The sequence below is a fragment of the Chinchilla lanigera genome, unplaced genomic scaffold, assembly GCF_000276665.1.
Source record: "Chinchilla lanigera isolate Chin_1 unplaced genomic scaffold, ChiLan1.0 scaffold00025, whole genome shotgun sequence".
Lineage (NCBI taxonomy): Eukaryota > Metazoa > Chordata > Mammalia > Rodentia > Chinchillidae > Chinchilla > Chinchilla lanigera.
This window is the reverse complement of record NW_004955426.1, coordinates 1,807,675-1,813,674: the sequence shown is the minus strand read 5'-3', so window position 1 is coordinate 1,813,674 and position 6,000 is coordinate 1,807,675. Positions and strand designations below refer to the sequence as shown.

General features: G+C 39.1%; 1 long non-coding RNA gene across 1 annotated transcript in view; it reads right to left on the bottom strand.

Moving 5' to 3' along the window:
- Nucleotides 1–1,059: 1,059 nt before the first annotated feature.
- LOC106148668 overlaps nt 1,060–6,000 on the bottom strand; it is a 42,946-nt gene continuing 38,005 nt past the window's right edge. The window contains exons 2-3 of the long non-coding RNA XR_001234312.1: nt 1,379–1,794; nt 1,060–1,126 (exon numbers count right to left, since the gene is read on the bottom strand). This is a non-coding gene — a long non-coding RNA (uncharacterized LOC106148668). The remainder of the gene's footprint in view (nt 1,127–1,378; nt 1,795–6,000) is intronic.

Sequence of the window (6,000 nt, the reverse complement as noted above, 5' to 3'; positions counted from 1 at the left end):
GTTTCAGCACAGCTAAAGCAATGGCACTAAGGACAGATAAATGGTTTCTGCGTACACGCAAACAATGAAGTCCATAAAATAGCTGCTACTGAAGAACATCAGTAAGCGTCCTCAACATCAGAGGAATCTGATGGGTGCAAATACTAAACTTTAAAAACAAAGAAACTCCAACCAACCCTATGCTTGCGTGCCTGTATCAAACCATTCTTATTTTTATTCTCTCTTTCATGAAAAAATTACCTTTCTCATCACCTGCACCAGGGGCTAAAATGATTTAAGAATACAAAGTAGTGCTGAATTTTCAGAACAGCGAAAACTCCCTGAAATATCTGGAGAGAGAAAATGGCTCTGCTAATTTTAAAAACAGTTTGAGAATTTCAAATATAATAAAACACTTTACTCTATGGCTTAGCAATTCCATCCCCAAACACAGACTGCATAGAACACCAGGTCTTGTGCATGAATGCGCACACCAGGACTATTGTCAGCCACACTTGAATACCCATCTAAAGGCAAACGCAAAACTTAGCCAATCAAATACTAAATGACAGTGGAAATGAATTACTGCTTTGTAGTAAAATATGAGCTAATCTCACAGAAAACTTATTGGATGAATAAAATCCGACACAAGCAAGTAGAAAATGACAGTACAAGCAAGACAAATGATGAAACATGAAGTCAAAATATCAAGAAAGCAGTTGCTCTGTGTGTGTGTGTGTGTGTGTGTGTGTGTGTGTGTGTGTGTGCACCGCCTATGTTTTATAGAGTAGGAAGAGCCCGAGTGAATCTTCTCTGATCTTGCGCATGTTCTATTTCTTGGTCTGGGTAGAAGTTAAACCACCGGTATACATTTATGCATAGGTATGAATGCACAAATCGGAGACAGAAACTTTAGAATATTGATTAATATATTTTTTTACTGCCTAAATGTTAACTCTCAACCTAAATTATGGAAATTAATGCATTACAATTACTTGAAATGGTTTAGTTTTTGAATCAATTCAAAACACTTTATTTTCTAGATATGTTTAAGTCACTTACTCTCAGAAGCAACCATCCTTCTGGTTTGGTTCAGTATGTCACTTTCCATCTAGTGGATGAGTTAAGTTAGATTGCTTTCTTCCCTCTGAAAGTTGAGATAAATAAAATAGCTCCAACTTTAGGCTCCTTATACGGGCAAATAAATGTGAACATAGAACTGGTTTGGTACTTTGAATATTGCTTGAGGTAAACCAAAATTCGAAATAGGAATACAGAAAAAAATATTTAAAATCCTGGCTATTTAAAATAAACATACCACCAGCAAGGGTAATGTGGGGTTCCAAGTTCAGTCTACAAATACGAACACATTGGCTTAGATATGTTACCAAGACCGTACCTGTTTTAAGATGATACGAAAAAACGGCAATACAAAATCCTGACAATATTATGAAGTGTGCTGTATGGGAAAGTTGGTTATGAATTGCACTACTTCTCCCCAAACAGCAACTTATAGCAGTCTTTTTCAAAATATCATGTAAATTAGGAACAATTTGTATTGTACTTAAACTCAGCTATTTCAAAGTTGCCATGAAGCGTTGCAGAGGAAATTGGGTCTTCATATGGTAGGCAGGTTGCTTTTCCAGTTTGATGCAAGGGTTTATGGGCTCGAATGTCAAGATGCTTTCCTGGTAGGAAGGAGTACTCTCCTCTTCCCTCTCAGGCTGATCTACTTAGAGGGAGGTCAGGAGAATACGTAACACTTTGCAATGTGCAGGTGCATCCTTCTTACAATGTTGATTCCAGAATATTTTCCTAAGGGAAAGAAAATTTCAAATAATGAAAAACTGAAAATCATCTAAGTATTTATAAGCCAGGATCCAGTTAGGCATAATAATACTTCCACTGAATGGAATACTTCATAGCCATTGAAATTAAATTTTAAATTGATATTACATATTTGTATTGACAATGAAATTTTTCTGTTATTTGAATAAACTAAAGAGATGAATTTAACAAAATAAAAATCTGCCAGGAGGACTCCTCAGTCATGGCAGCATAGAAGCAGCAGCCTTCACAGAGTGTTCTAAGATAATTACAGTATTGATTAGGGTAGGAAAGTAAATTACAAATAAAAAGCAAAATAAAAGATGGGTAATAGGAAGTAGGGAGGTAGATCTTTCTCAAACGAGAAAGGGATGGAAATATAGAGGGAGAGAAGAGAAAGGAGATAAAAAAGGATTTATGGTATTAAGGGGTTTTATGTGCATGTACCAACTCTACACAAGGAGTGTAAACATTATGTGCTGGAAACATGACTAATGAGAATGAAGAAAAGCCTACATTATCATGTGTCTTAGCTATTCTTCACATTGCTGAGACAAAATACCCAGTACCAAAAGTCAAAGAAGGAAAGGTTTGTTTAGCTTGCAGTTTGTAGACTTCAGGTCGTAATTGGCTGGTTCCAAGGCAGGGCGCCATAGCAGAGGGGCATCACAGAGGAGAAACAGTTCATGACAGGTAGAAGGCAGAAGCTGGCAAGACAGCAACCACCAAGCAACAATTCACAACCCTCTTTCTGTCCCTTATAGTCTGTCCAGGCTACCCACCATGTAGCACTCACACCCAGGGTGGGCCTTCCCACTATCCCCTCCCAGAAGTATGCCAAATCACACAGTGCACTAATATAGTACTCACACACCCGGGATTGCAGCATCACACACTACAGATCCAGGCACCTGTGAAGAGCCCCACCTATGACCACGTGAGGCTTTGGGGAGTCATTGAGAGACGTGCCATAACATATGGTTATTTTGACTCCTGGGTAGAGCCAGAAGTTTCGCAGTGCGAGAGCCAGAGAATAAGGTAGGTGAAAACATGCTGTAATGTTTTGATCAGTCTGTCTTTTGTTGGATGGCACTCCACTAAAACATTCATCGTATCTGTGATAATAACTCATGAAGACACCCATGAAAGAGGTCTTGTAGAACTCCTCTGGAGAACATAACAGGCTTGGTTGGTGCTTGCGTATAATACAAGCTCTGAGGATACTGAGGCAAGAGGATCAAACTGAGAGTTTGCAGCCAGCCTCGTCTAAAATATTGAGTTCAAAACCAGCCTGAACGTAAAAGAAAAAAAAAAAAATGACAAGAATACTGGCATAAGTGTGTTCAGAGCAAAGGGAAGTACTTTAAGGGTGATTACTAACAATGTATTTCTTTCTGAGATTTTTTTTTTCAGAAATTTAAACAGTCACTGACTATTTTGATGAAATTTTGAATTTGTCACTTTTCTCATTACTAGCCACAACACCCAACACTGACAAATTCAGGGAAGAGAGGTTTATTTTGTCTTGCATTTCAGTCCAAAGTCAATTGGCTCCAAGTCAGAACAGCATGGCAGAGAGCGCCATGTAGGAAAACTACTTATGTCATAGTGGCCAGGAATTAGAGAGAAAATGTACAAGGTGAGGAGGGTCATGTCTCTAGCGACCTGCTTCCTCTGATCCAGTTTCCACCTTCCAACAGCAATTCCATTATAGTTGCTCTGTAATTCAGTCACATTCCCAAAGCCCTACCTTTGAGCACATAAGAGTTTTAGGAGTTATTCTTGATCCAAACCATAACATCTTGCCCTTGGCCACCCAAAGACCCATGCATAACTCTTTGTGCAAAATCCATTTAGTCCATCTCTAGGAGACACCAAAGTTCGAGCATTGCTGAAAAGCCCAATCCCACTGTTTCTTCAAAAACTTAGCTATGAGCCACTACAAATATTAATGTTAAAGGGTAAATATTCCTGTTATAAAGTTGGACTAAAAGGACCAAATGTAAGCCTAAAATTCAGCAAGAAAAACAATAAATCCTGTTATTCTATGTCTAGAACTCTAGGGCAAGGATATGAACTCCAAAGTGCTTGGGAAGCCCTAGCCCTACAGCACTGCAGATTGTAAGCCTCATACCTTTCCTCTTGGGTGGTTTTGCTCATTACCCACCACCTTCCTCAGGAGATATTCCACAGTTCTGGCATCTCCAATTTCTGTGGATCTCCACTGTAATTTTGGCTTCAGTCTCACAGCACTATGCATTTCCCTCTCAGGGTCAAAATAATGGCCTTCCAGGCCTTCTTCTGAAATCTGGGTGGATGACCCATTGACCCTATGACTCTTGCATTGTATAAGGCTGTAAAATTAGCACCATGTGGATGATTCCAAAGTCTGCTGCCAGCTAGAATCATAACTGAACCCCCCTGTGTCATGGCAGCAAAGACTTCTGCATGGGTTGATGTCTCTGCACTGTGAATTGAATCTCAAAGAACCAATTCCTACTGTGGCCATTCTTATGCAGGCTGTGCTTTGGGGCTCTCTTTTCAAAGATAAATCATTCACATTTGTACCTCTTAACCTGCGAATGTTTGCCTCTTTCTGATTTCTCAGATGCCTGCAAGGGGTCCTTTCTATTGTCAAAGTGAAAAGTTCTTGACTTCTTTATAATGCTAATCTTTTCAGCAACTATTCTCTACTTGGCCAGATACTATTTACAGGACTAACTTTGTAGGTGCTTCCTTCCTAGTGAAATTTAAAACTTAAAATCACTTACCTGGATCATTTGCTTCACATTCTCTATGTGCAGCTGTCAAGAATTGCCCAATAGTACCATGCCACAAACTGAATATTGGGCTGCCTTGAAATTTCCTCCAACTGATCAATTAGTCTGCTGCCCCAAATCTCAGTCTCCCAACAAGTACATTACAAAATGTACATATAGTTTCTGGGATCACATAATACACATGGGCTTGAGACTAACTGCCATGAAGTCCTTGTTTCCAAATGAGTCCTGCTGAGCCTAGCATTTATCACCTGCATTTCTGTCAGTATTCTGGTCTTCTCACTCTCCCATCAAGCTTGGCTTACAGCATTCCAGGGCCTCTCCAACAGGCATCTCCATATCTTTCCAATTCCTCCCACACACCACTTCCAAAGGCTTAAGAACCTCGTAGTCAGGCAATCACATCAACAACTCCAAGTCTCTGGTACTAAAATCTGTATTAGCCATATCTTTATCACCCAAACACAATACCCAACACCCAGAACTGAAGAGAAGAGAGAATTTTGAGTTCACACTTTAAGTCTACAGTCATCCAGTTCTAAGCTGAACAACTAGCAGAGAAATTCAGCTTATGGCATAGTGTTCAGGAAGCAGAGAGGGGAGGAATACGTTAGGGATGGAGGTGCACCCTTCCAGGTCATTCCTCCTTTAACCTGCCTCTTTCAAGGAGGACTACCTCCCAGTAGCAAGCCAATCACCTTCCAAAACCTATTCTTCTGAGGGATGAGAGTTTTGGAGATCAAATTCGATTCAAACTATAACATACTTCATATTTAAGAGTGAGAGGTCACACAGGGGCATCAGTATGAGAATGTGAGGATCAGTGGGGGTCATTTAGGAGATGCCAGTCATAGCAAGTGCACCAGTTGTTTTGATTTTAGCCATGCTATTCTGTGCATTGTAATCTTGTGATTTTCTGTTTCAGTTCCCTGCAGGATGATGTGCATATTCATTGGCACTTTCTGTGTTTTGTTTTGAAAAATTTTCTGTTCAAATATTTGTCCAGTTTTGATAAATCAGTTTCTCTTCTTGTTTTGTGAGAGTGATGTAAAATTTCTGGACAGAAGTCTTTATCTCTCATGTGTATGACAAATATGATCCACAAAGTCTTTAGATTTGCTCTTTATATTCTTAACAGTATCTACTGGAAAAGCCGATGTTTTAATCTAGATAAAGTCAAAACCTCTCTCTACTTTGGTTTCCCAGGTGTAGTTTGGGGACAGGGACAGAACAATCTTTGCCTAAAACAAATTTGCAAATATAATGTCCTCCATATTCTTTGGAGAGTTTTATTTTTCTATGTATCTTCTTTATGTCTATGACTCACATAAGACAATTTTTATGCATGTTATGAAATAAGGATGAAATTTATCTTTTTCAAAATGATTTCCAGAAACACATTAAATTCACTGTT